The sequence below is a fragment of the Carettochelys insculpta genome, chromosome 30 (genome assembly GCF_033958435.1).
Source record: "Carettochelys insculpta isolate YL-2023 chromosome 30, ASM3395843v1, whole genome shotgun sequence".
Classification (NCBI taxonomy): Eukaryota; Metazoa; Chordata; order Testudines; family Carettochelyidae; genus Carettochelys; species Carettochelys insculpta.
The window spans coordinates 3,787,989-3,800,612 of NC_134166.1; the positions used below are offsets into that span (position 1 = coordinate 3,787,989).

The 12,624-nt window shown below is 51.9% G+C and overlaps 1 protein-coding gene across 4 annotated transcripts in view; it reads right to left on the reverse strand.

Annotated features, from left to right (window-relative positions):
• The window catches only part of LOC142003986 (death-associated protein kinase 2-like), a 29,767-nt gene extending 20,115 nt beyond the window's left edge, over window positions 1-9,652 (reverse strand). Inside the window, exon 1 of one of the 4 annotated variants that reach the window (XM_074981400.1) lies at window positions 9,444-9,652. The gene's annotated coding sequence lies outside the window, so the exon portion shown is untranslated. Of the gene's footprint in view, window positions 1-454; window positions 575-8,407; window positions 8,570-9,443 lie in introns of those variants that run through there. The other 3 variants (XM_074981397.1, XM_074981398.1, XM_074981399.1) reach the window with 3 other exon arrangements.
• Window positions 9,653-12,624: the final 2,972 nt, after the last annotated feature.

Genomic DNA, 12,624 nt, shown 5'->3' on the forward strand with positions numbered 1-12,624 from the left:
CATTTGTGTAGCAAATACACAACCTTGCAAAGATCTCTCTCTCTCACACGCGCACACACACACACCACCATAGATTACATACAACCCCACCCCCCCGCACTTTGCACCCACGGCGGCAAATCCTATAGACACAAACACTCCCCTTCCGCGTCGCACCCACAACGCTGCAAACATCTCACAGGGACACACAACAGCGGACTCCTGCCGGTGCAAGCGCGCGCGCGCACGCGCACACACACACACACACACACACACACACACACACACCCGCGACAGCCCCCCAGAGGGCTCGCGCACACACGGGGGGGGGGCCGCCCCCCCGGGAAGGGGCTCTCAGCTCGCCCTCCTGGCCCCGTGCCACCCCGTCCCGCTGCCCGGCAGCCCTGGGCCCGGCGGGGGGACCCAGCCGGCTCCGCTCGCCCCAGCCTGGCTGCTGCGCAGGGGCCCCACTCACCGGTCCCTTAAGGTCCTGCCATGGCCGGGCAGGGATCCTGGAGAAAGTGCGCCCCACGGAGCCAGGCGTCGAACCGCGCGCCCGGAGGGGGCTGCCCCTCCCGCCCCGGCTCCTAGCACACCTGCAGCCCAGGGTGCAGCTCACCTAGCACCGGGGCGGGGGCGTGTCCCAAGCAGGGAGGTGGAGCCGCAGCGAGGGATCCTCTGAGGAATTTAACTCCCCGTTTGGGGCGTAAAAAGCCTGCAACAGCGGGGTAGGGGGAGGCCGCTGGCTGGCCAGACCTCTCTGCACCAGGGCAGCCCCCAGGCCTGCTGGAGGGGAGCCCCACACTCCTAGGGGAGCTTATCCCCACCCCCGGGGCTCAGCCTGTGCCCATGTGTGAGGGGATGGGGCCAGCCCGCCCCTGGGAGAACAACTGGCCCCTGGCTTTTAATCCAGGATTTTTTAAAAAATGGCAAATGAGGCATCTGCTCTGCCCAGGCCTGGCTGCCCCTGGAGGGAAGCACTGAGGCTGGAGAGATTTCAGCCCCTGAGCTCCCCCCTTCACCCCTCACCGTTGTAGCTCAGCTGTGTTGGGGGCTGTACAGATGGACAGACTTCTGGGCTAGCCTGATAGAGCATAGGTGGGAAAGCTGAAATCAGACCAGGCCAGGCCCAGCATCTCTCCAGCTCTCTGGAGGGCCACGGGGTGTGGGGATGCCAATATAGGCTGCACTGCCTCTCCCATAGGGGCAGAAATGGAAAGGACTTAGATCCTCCCCACCCCCCAGTTCCAAGCACAGCCAGGCTCTGACTACAAGCCGCTGGTCTGTTCTTTGTTTGTGCAGCACGGAGAGAAGGCGGGAGTGTTGTCCAGGGCTGTGCTTAAGGCTCACAGCTGCTAGGGCAACACAGCTAACAAACCACAATCCTCCTCCCCCTCATTGTATTGGTGGGGAAACTGAGACATGACACAATGAACTGACTTGACTGAGGTTACTTGGGGAGTTGGAGTTAGGCTGTACACGGAAGAGGTTCGAGGAAAGCTGTGGGGGTGGTTTCTGGTTGGAGGGATGGGGTTTGCAGGTGGGGGCTGGGGAGAGAGTGAAGTTAGGGTTAATTTGGAGCAGGAGGTGAGGGGTTCAGGCTGGACTGCAGGAGCAGGAGGAGCGCTTAAGATTTCTCCCCTCCCTCCCAAGCTACAAAGCCCACTCCCCCATCCTCTGCGTCTACATCCCACGCAGAGCTGGTGACAGCAGAGATCCTGCCCCAGCTGCCCCAGCCTCACTACTCCCTTCGCTCCGGGGACGAGGAAGAGAGGGTCTCAGTTTAAGGCAGACAGCACGAAAGGACCACTGTGGGAGAGGCAGGTGAATTACCCCCAACTCTTGAAACTGACTAGGCCTCGGGGACTGAGTGGAGAGAAGCCCCAGGGCCCAGCCCTAAGAGCTTGGGGAAGGAGCTGGTCAGGGTGGGGGAGTTATTTAAACTAGGAGCGTGGCTTGGGGTCTCTCTGATGCCCTGGCCTTGCCAGGTGCTGGTCCCCGCAGGGCAGGGACTCACGGTGCTGGGTTGTGGCCCAGCTGTTTGACTGTGGGACCAGGGAAAGGGAAGGGAAGGGGATCCTGAAAAACCTTCCTGGACCCCCAACCTGCTCCCTCTACAAAACATGATCCTGACTCCCAACCCTCATCTCTGCCACCACCCTCACAGTGCCCGGGGACAAACCCAGGGGCTTTGGGATCCATGGGCCAGTGGTCTGGCCTGCTGCCTGCCAGCCCCTAGCAGTGGGAGGGCCCCACCTAGCTGAGGGGTGGCCAGGAGCCAGGAGTGCTGCACAGACCAGAATCTTATCCGAAGCTGCTGGGGCCCTGTTAGGGGTGGGAGGTGCAGCTTCTTCACAGACCCTGGATAGGGACAAGGGGCTGAGGAAGAGAGAAGGAACCAGAATCAGGGACAGAAAAGGTCCTGCAGGGAGAGCTGAATTTAGGAGGACAGGACCATCTTTCCCTCTATTTTTTTTCCATCCAAGGCCAGAATAAATTTTGTTACATGCACCAATAAATGCTTACATGTGCACCACCCACAGAAACACAGGCTACTGGCTGTGGGCGCTCTGCTAATCAGCTGGATGGCACCTGCATCTCACCTGTGCAGCCACCCAAGCGCTCAGCTCACAGGGGGCGTGATGGCAGGGAGGAGAATGTGGTGTTTAGGCTGAGGTCCATGTGAGGCATTGATGATTTGGGCACAGATTTAGGGCCTTCACTCAGAGGCCAGGGCCACGTCCAGGAAACCCAGGGGGTGCAGCACTCGCTCCCTCCACACCATAACTGCTCCCCTGCCTGGGCCTCCGTGCTGGCTTCCCCTTCTGAGGTTCTGGAGGTGACGGCCACGACTTCCGTATTCTCTAGTAATCGGTTCCTGCTTCACCTTCCCCGGCCTGGTTCCCTCTGCCCCAGCCTCACACACACAACCTTACACACGAGCAAGGCCAGAGAGAGGTTAGATTAGGGCAACTCAGAGTAACCCTAACGCAGCAGCTCAGGTTTCCCCACTGCCTGTAATACCTGCTAGGGCGTACACCCACTAGTGACCCAGATGTGCAGCGGGTTACTCCTCCAGACTGCAGCATTCTGCAACGAGCAACACCCCTTCCATCTAAGGCAGGGGTGAGCAAAGTTGGGGGCAGGCCCCCTTGAGGGGTGTGAAATGTTATCGTCAGCTGCTGGGTCTCAGGCTCCCTCATCTCATTACAAATGGTGAATTCTGGTCCTGGTTTTATGTCCATGTATTCACATGTATTTACCGATTAGTAACATTTTGACATGCTACAGACTTATTTTCTTGCACGAGCCGAAAGGGTATTTTTCCCCACATGAGCTTATCAAAATTTCCATCGGTTTGGACGACATTAGACAGGTTGGGGGCCCTGCTATTTGCAGGGATGAACCGGGGGGCCCAACAGAAAATGTTTGCTCACCCCTAGTTCTAGAGGACTTTTTTGAGGCTCAGGGAAACAAGTCAAGAAAGAACCAACAGTAAGTTCCTATGGGACCTCATGATAACAAAGCACTCGATTCGCCGATCTTCCATCTCCCCACCCCTGCAGCTTTTCTCATGTTAGGCAGCAGGCTTTGTTGCAAGGAGAAGTCCCAGGACTCCTGTTCCTGCAGAATAGACTGTGGCTGCCAGATTTGTCCACATATCTATTCTGTAACAGAGAGAAAGCCGTGCTAGTCTATATACTATCAAAACAAAAAAGCAGTCAAGTAGCACTTTAAAGACTAACAAAATAATTTATTAGGTGAGCTTTCGTGGGACAGACCCACTTCTTCAGACCATAGCCATAGCAGAACAGACTCGATATTTAAGGCACAGAGAACGAAAAACAGTAATCAAGGTTGACAAATCAGAGAGTAGAGGGGCTGTGGGGGGAAGGGGAAGTCAAGAATTAGATGAAGCCGAGTATACAAAAGAGCCCCTATAATGACCCACAAGATTCGCATCCCGGTTCAAACCGTGTGTTAATGTGTCAAATTTGAATATAAAAGAGAGTTCAGCAGCCTCTCTTTCCAAAGTAGTGTGAAAATTCCTCTTCAGTAAGATGCAAACTCTTAAGTCATTAACAGAATGGCCCACTCCATTAAAATGTCGTCTGACCAGTTTGCCGATTTGTGGCTCAGGAGTATTTTTATGTCTGTTTTGTGCCCATTAACTCTTTGTCTAAAAGAGTTTGAAGTCTGTCCAATACACAAAGCATCTGGGCATTGTTGGCACATGATGGCATATATGATGTTAGTTGAGGAATATGAGAATGTGCCCGTGATTCTGTGACTATTTGCTCACCTTGATAATTTTTTTTCTGATTTGTCAACCTTGATTACTATGTTTGGTTCTCTGTGCCTTAAATATTGAGTCTGTTCTGGTCTGGCTGTGGTCTGAAGAAGTGGGTCTGTCCCACGAAAACTCACCTAAAATTATTTTGTTAGTCTTTGAAGTGCTACTTTACCGCTTTTTTGTTTTGATATCTATTCTGGAGATACCATCACTAGACCCGACCAGGTTAGTCACAGAATCACAGGCACATTCTCATGTTCCTCAACTAACATCATATATGCCATCATGTGCCAACAATGCCCAGATGCTTTGTGTATTGGACAGACTTCAAACTCTCTTAGACAAAGAGTTAATGGGCACAAAACAGACAAAAACACTCCTGAGCCACAAATCGGCAAACTGGTCAGACGACATTTTAATGGAGTGGACCATTGTTAATGACTTAAGAGTTTGCGTCTTACTGAAGAGGAATTTTCACACTGCTTTGGAAAGAAGCTGCTGAACTCTCTTTTATATTCAGATTCAACACATTAACACATGGTTGAACGGGGATGTGAATTTTCTGGGTCATTATAGGGGCTCTTTTGCATACTTGGCTTCATCTAATTCTTGATTTCCCCTTCCCCCTCCCGCCCCTCTACTCTCTGATTTGCTCTCCTTGATCATTTTTTTTTCTGATTTGTCAACCTTGATTACTATGTTTGGTTCTCTGTGCCTTAAATATTGAGTCTGTTCTGGTCTGGCTATGGTCTGAAGAAGTGGGTCTGTCCCATGAAAGCTCACCTAAAATTATTTTGTTAGTCTTTAAAGTGCTGCTAGACTGCTTTTTTGTTTTGATAGTATATAGACTAGCACGGCTTTCTCTCTGTTATAAAAAAAAAAAAGGTTGAGAAACACTGGTTTAGAGGAGCTTTCAAAACAGGTTCAATGGTTTTCAAAACGCCTGACACAGAGCAAACCCATTTCCATATTTCTGTTTGCCATATTTGATCCAAATGGTCAGCTGGCCAACATCTGCATTTTTCAGCAAAAAAACACAAAAACAAAAACAAAAATTCCCATGAAAATCCTTCCTCCCACCCCCAGAGCCATTCCAAGCTCTGAAGGAAAAGAGGAAAAATTTCATATCCAAAAGGAAAATAGAGATTTTCGTTTAAGTGTATCCCCTGCCATTCTCCCAGGCCTGGCTCTTGTCTGCATGAGGCAGTGTGGGCTAGTGGGTAGAGCAGGTGATTCCTGGGTTCTGCTCCTGCTGTACCCCTGAACTGCCGTGTGTCAGAGGCCCCTAGAGGGCTCAACCAGTTGCTCTAGCTCCTAGGCCACACTTCTTAACACCCATGCCCTGCCCAGCACACACAAAGCGCGCGGTTGACAGCAAGTTCAAGGCAGGTCAGTGCTTGGCAAGGGTGGGATCTTCCCCCAACAGGAAAAGATGGCACCCGGCAGGTTGCCAGCAGAATTCCCCAGGCACAGAGCTGAGCAGAAGCCACGACATCCTGGGTAGCAAGCGACCCTTGTGGGGCAGCACTGAGCCACTCAATGCCAAGACTGCAGCCTGGCCTTTCCTCCGGACGGGGCCTGCAGGGCTGGCAGGACTAACGGCTCGTTTTAGCTCAAGCGAAAAGGGCACCATGGCCCAGATCGTCCATGGGTGCAAATCAGCATTGTGCAATTGACATCAAAGGGCCCAATTCTCATCTACGGAGGTCCATGGCTCAGCCAGCAGCGTGAATTACAGCAATGCCCTCCCAGGCCCCTTTGCTCTGCTAGAGAGGGGCAGTGCAAACCCGAGTCAGGGCTGCAGAAGCTGCGTTACTTGTCCTAGTTGTGGATTGGGACCAATGACTTAAGTGGCAACCACCTGGTTGGATCCACACTCCCCTCCCAGAGCTGGGATAGAACCCAAGAGTCCTGACTCCCATCTTTAACCATGGGACCCTTGAACCTCCTCCTCTCCCAGTGCCAAAATAGAACCCAGGAGCCCTGGTTCCCAGCCCATTGTGCTAACTGCTAGGATGAACTCCCTTCCTGCTCCAAACCTCCCTCCACTGCAACCACTAGGCCCCTCTTCCCTCCCTGGGGGGAATAGAATAACCCCTGGACCTTGCCCCCCTCCCCAGGGATGCGAGGAAATAGAACCCAGGACTCCTGGCTACCAGCCTACCCACTAGGCAAAGCTCCCATCCCCCTGCCTTCTGGCGTGAGGGGGTGGAGAACAGAACCCAAGAGTCCTTGTTCCCAGCCTCCTGCTCTAACCACTAGACCCCCAACCCCTCCCTCAAACCATTGCAATCCAGCAAGAAGACACCCCCCTCCAAATCCACCCACTCCCTTTCTGCCTCACTCCCCTGCCAGGGAAATACCAGCCCTCGCTAGAAACAAAGAAATTGCTTTTTACTGCCGTTGCACAAGGAAGCCACACAGCACATCCCCGCCAGAAAAACCCCTTCCCAAATGCCCAGAGTTTTCAGAGCTGTCCCTTTAAACCTGGAGACAATGGAAAATCCGATAATGAAGGGGGTGTGGAGTTGGCCCTCAGTTATATTTACCATCTTGAAAATATGTTGCAGCTGCAAAATTCCAAACATTGTTTGTGCACTAGTAAAATGAAACTCTGATCGGACGATCTTGGCAAAGGCCTGATCCTTCCATCAGGGCAAAAGGGAAATAAATAATACTGGGGTATCTGACTTCCCCAGAAAGCTGGCTGGGACCTCTTATCACACGCGGCTGATACAGGACGTGTGGCTCTGTCCAGTTTCCTGACTGGCCTGGACTGGCACTGGTGTCCTGCCCAGAAGGGAGACAACATGATTAGGGCAACAGATCAGAACACAGGCAGCCTCATCCTTAAACTCAGCTGTGGGAGGGGAGTGTTGCCCAGTGGTTAGCACAAGGGGCTGGCAGATTCCTGTGTTATCTTCTCAGCTCAGGGAGGGAGAGGAGCTGGATTGGGAGTCAGGGGATCTGGCTTGGATGCCTGGCTTTGTTTCACCCTGAGCAAGTCACTCAGAGTGGGGGTTCACCGCCGTGAACCCTGTAAGCTGGAGGCATGTGCGGCCACTCCAGAGAGATTCACCTGGCACCAGCTCATCAGCAGAGTGCTCACAACTAGGATTTTTGTTTCTAATGGGGGTGCACATCCCCACAGGCCTTGGTGCACAGAACAAAATCTGTTCTGCACATGGATGGAAAAGATTAGAGGGAGCAGGAGTCCAGCAGGTTAGTGTTTAGGGTGGATCCAATACCACAGCCATCAGGGGGTTGGCAACATACCAAGGCAGAAAGAAAACATGCATCTCCTGAATGTGAACTTCAGCACCTTTCATTTCAACAGGCTTGTTTCTGAGGCAGGAGAGGGATGTCTGAACCTATAGTGAAAGGGGTTCCACCCACTGCTCCCCCTGAAACCAGCTCACCAAATCTGGTACAGCTCTACTGGCTTTCATGATAAATATCTATCCTTATTCCTCCCACCACCTTCAGCCTGCTCAGGAGCAGAGAATGAATTGCATCTCAGAGCTAGCAGAGCACCACTGTCCCCATTTCAAGGGTAGGGAAACTGCTGTGTGAGTTTCCCCATCAGCAAAGCTGGGCAGGGATGCAGCCCCATGCTCTGGGTATCCCTAAACCCCCCACTGGCAGATTCTGGAGCTGGACAACAGGGGCCTCCTGGCTCCCAACCCGCTGCTCTCACTGTTATGTTAAACTCCCTCCCTGGGGAGGATAGAACCCAGCAGTTCTAATTCCAACCCCTTAACCCCAACCCGAGCAGGCGGGGACTAGAACCCAAGAGTCATAGCTCCTAGCCTGCTGTGCTAACCACTAAGCTGAAGCACCCACCTCTGTCCCCTAGCAGTGGGTGGGGGCAAATAGATAGAACCCTGGAATCCTGGCTCCCAGCCCCCTGTTCTAACCACTAGGAATTGCTCCCACCCACCCACCCCCCACTCTAACCACTAGGGTAGACTCCCGCCTCCCTCCCAAAGGGTGATAAAACTCAGGAGTCCTAGCTCCCAGCCTCCTTCCACTCCAACCACCAGACCCCTACTCCCTTCCCTGCCTGATGGCCATTAACATGTCCTGGGAGCATGATTACAACAGCAACCTCCAAGAGAAAAGTCGGTAACTTACACAGGCATCCACTTCTACATGGCTTCAAACAGGCTTAAAACCACAACACCCTGGGCCCAGCTGTGCAAACTCCACATCACAGTCAAGCCCAGGAACTGTGAATATAACAACAGTGTTGACAACCAAAGGAGTTCTGCTCCAGACAGACTCAACCGGTCAATGCAGCAGCTCGGGAGTTTCCTGAAGCATTTGCCTGGGTTCCCAGGGGCGGGTGCCTATCAGCTCCCATGGATAAGAATCTTTTTCCTCCCCGCTCCCCCCTCCACAGTTGCTGAAGCAAAAATAAACCTTGTCTCCCTGCTCTTGCCCACAGCAGTTGTTTACAGAATTAGCTTCAACCTCCACTAAACAGATGCACAAAATAAATATTATTCCCAGCATTCAATAAAGAGGAAAGCAAGCCAGCCAGTTCTCCATGCAAATTTCCAAATATAGAATCTTGCTTTTAAAATACCCAATTTGGGGCTGGGGTGGGCAGATAAAAAATAAAGGAGCTAAGGAGCAATCGATGAGTCAAATCTTAGATCCAGATATTCCTCTCTTGCCCTGTCTCTCTAGCAAAAAGCTGGGAGCACAGCTCACAGGGGGAACAAACAACAGCTTTGATAGATTCTGCTCCATGCAGGCAAGAAAAAAAACATCCTTTGCTTTTATTCTGCAGTGAGGGCAAGTTGTTCCTGGAATGGTGTATCTGCCTGTCTCGGCATGGGGCAAAGGGGAAGCCCTTGGGTCTCTTCAGCCTTGTATTTCTCTGATTCAAATTTGATGACTTTTCTGAAACCTGGATTCAAAGGATCCCAACAGGGTTGTCATCCTTCCTTACTACGCCCCTTAAAATAAAAAGTCACTGGCTGTCCAGAACATCCCCCCGCAATCTTCCCCACTGCAGCAAAACCACCCAAGGCCAACTCCCCGGCTTGTGTAAAGCAACATCACGTCACTGACTTCACTGCTGGGAACCTGCTGGTTACAAAAACCACCACCTGTTTGCATCAGCTAAATAAGAAAACTCTGTGCTGCGCCCAGCCTTACTCACCAAATTCTCAGCTCCAAATCCTGCTCTGGCGTTCCTTTGGAAAAAGCCTCCTGGATGCTGGTCACAGCTCCCTTTCCAGAAATCCCACGGCACGCAGAAGCAATATGGACAGTCACACCAGAATTCTCCTGGACAAGCGGTCTTGTCTCACTGCTCTGTAACAAAGCAGCTCTGCCTAGTTTTCCAGGGAGAGCAGATAGCTAGGAAATTGCTGGGCTCTATGACACCTCTCCTTGTTAAGGGGCCGGTTGGGGGGTGGAATTCTGGTCAGTTTCCTCTGATATTGACCAATCCCTTCTGTTCCATTCCTCCTCCTCCTCTGCATTTAACTACTACCTCCAGATTCAGCAAAGCTGGCTCCAAAGAGAGTGATTCAGATTCCCTGGATTTTCTTGCATTTTCATGGGATGAAAAAAGAAAAGAAAAGGAAATGGTCTCCCTAAATCCTTCAGGGAGCAAGGTTCTGAGGAAGCCTGTTAAAAATATGATCCTTCTTACAAGTTCTCAGAGATAGGCCTCCCCCTTGGAAAATCATGGCTTACATCAAGCAGAAACTAGCTTTCTCCAGCTCACGCGAACCAGCAATGCCCAGTGATTGCATTTCTCCAGAGCAAATCCAAAGGTATTTGACCACGGCGCCATTCTCAGAAGAACCCCATGGTCTCTGCCTTTCTGCCTAGCCATTGCTCTGCTCAGAGAGCGGGGTGAAATCAGTTGTTAGAAGAAGTCTCTTCCCCTTTCTCTGCCTTTGCTCTGTGGCTCAAAGCTGGGGGATTGCAAACAGGAAACCTATTTGACAGACAAAAATAGTCTCACCAAATTGCCCAGAGGGGAAATGGGTAGGCTGGGAGACTGCTAAGGTATGGGGCGAAAGAAAAGGGGGAGAGCTTGAACAGTAGAGGGTCAGCTAGGTGGGAGTAAGAATGGGGGGGGAACTGCACCCCCAGATGTTTAAGGGGGGTGGAATTACAAGGATTCCCCCAAAAGAGCCAGACCACAATGATTCCTTTCTGCCTTTGTAGGATCATCCCTGAAGGGGTTGGTGCTGTCCACTGATGAAAAGACGGAGCTCCCAGCCTTACCCACCTGGGATAATTGAACCAAGGAAACCTGCAGAGAATTTAAACTGAAAGTAATATTAGCATAAGCCATCCTTATTCTGGGTTACAGCTATCCAGCCGAGGAAGACAGTGCTGCCTAGTGGTCACTGGCCCAAAACTCAGGTGAGTGGAGTTCCATTCTTGCCTCTGCTGGATAACCTTGGACAAGTCACTTGGCTTCCCCATGTTTCATTTGCCCCACCTGCACAATGGAGATAACACCAGAGACCCTTTGCAAAGCCCAGGGAGTGCTACAGATGATAACAGTCAGAGCAGGGTTAGGGCTTTTCCCCCAGTTTAGTTTACATTGCTTGAGAAGATGTTTAAACCAAACAAACAAGACTACTCGGCACACAGCGTGTGCCTGAGCGGTTACGCTGGTGGAACAGGAAAACTTTCTCATGGTTGACTCTCAAAGTAATCCACACAGGGCTTCCCCCGAAGGAACTAGACGGATTTAATGAAGCATTCTGTGCTGAGCAGCCCTGAAACACTGGGCTGGGTCACTGCAGAAAATCAGCGAGAGGGGGAAAAAAAACAACGAGAAAGAGATTAAGTAAGAGTTATCCCAGATAAGCAACCTGGCTGCCCAGGCCTACAGAACTTACTGGCCTTCACAAAGGAAAGTCAATAGCATAACCCCCATTTTACAGAGGGGAAACTGAGGCACAGAGCCCCAGAGTGGAACCCAGGCCTCTGGGCACTATTGTCATGAACGATACATCTGATGGAGGCCGTGGGAGAGTCTGTTCATGGCTGGAGCCACCGGACAGGTGATCTGTTTGCAGCTGCCAGTTCTGCACTGCTTAAACAACTATACTGGATGTGCCTTTATCACCGCAGGCCTGAAAATTACAGTTCAGACGCAAGGCCCTGATCTCAGCCTTTAGCAGCTGCTGTAATAATAATTATTATATCCCATGGCTCTGTGGTGAAGCTTGCTACAGAGAGGGACTACCCAGGCTGCAGGGAGAAGGGCGGCCAGCGCCTTGCAGTGCCCAACATTTGTCCTTATAAGTAAATTTCAGAAGTTTGCCCTTTTTCTGCCTCTCGGCACCTCACTACTCAACCCCCTTTTCCTGCCAACCATGAGCTGTTCAAACAAAGCTTCCTGCATACGGGAGTCACTGTCAAAGGGTAATGAGCCGCCTCACTCGCTCCAGGGGGCCAATCCCCCCGCCTGGTGTGGCTGGAGACTTTTCTCAGGCAGGATAGTAGTGAAACACTTGGGTTGGCTTGTGAGGGGGGCAGTGTTCCCTGTAAGCTGAGCACTTGGGCAGCAGCCCAGGAGAGATTCAGGTGCTGCCCAGCTGATTGGCAGCGTATCCGCAGCCAGCAGCGTGTGTGTCTATGGGTGGTGCACATTGGCACATGCATTGGTGTGGTTAATAAAATTTATTCTGCATGAGGATGGAAAAAAGTTAGAGGGAACATTGTCGAGGAGGTTAAATATTTTGCCCATTTTGTCGTGGGCAGAGGAGGTATCAGACACAGAGAAGGGAAGATGCTCTCTTCAATGTAAACTAAACTGGGTGAAAAGCCCTAACCCTGCCCTCACCCAAGATCTCCTCTGCAGAAGCTGGGAAAAAAACCCAGGAGTCTTTGCCTGGCTTATGCAGGAGGGGCCCTAGAGGATGACAGTGTCCCTGCTAGCCTGGGGATCTAGGAATCCTTAGCCCGTCTGTTGCCTGGGTGCTTAAATAAGAACTGGCTTTTTATGTAAGTTTCCAAAGCCTTGGGCTAACTTTAACTGGTTAACGGCCAGGCCTCCTGTGGGGATCACCAGCCACCCTGTCCCTTGGGAACTCTGGGGCAGGTGCTGGAAATGACAATAGAATCCCCTGGCCTCTGCCTCACTCCCCTGGCTTGCCGCTGCAGCCCCCACAACACTGTGGGAGCTGTCGTACCACCTGAGAGGAGAGCAGCCCCTGCTGAGTCCTCACCCCATTCCCGGCAGCACAGCGCCCCCACGGCCCCTGCAGAGGGTACCCTTCTCCTCGTGGTTCCCTCGGATTTTTCCCATCCGAGGGCAGGATACATTTTTTATGTGCAGATGTGCACCGTCTATAGGACCACAGGCA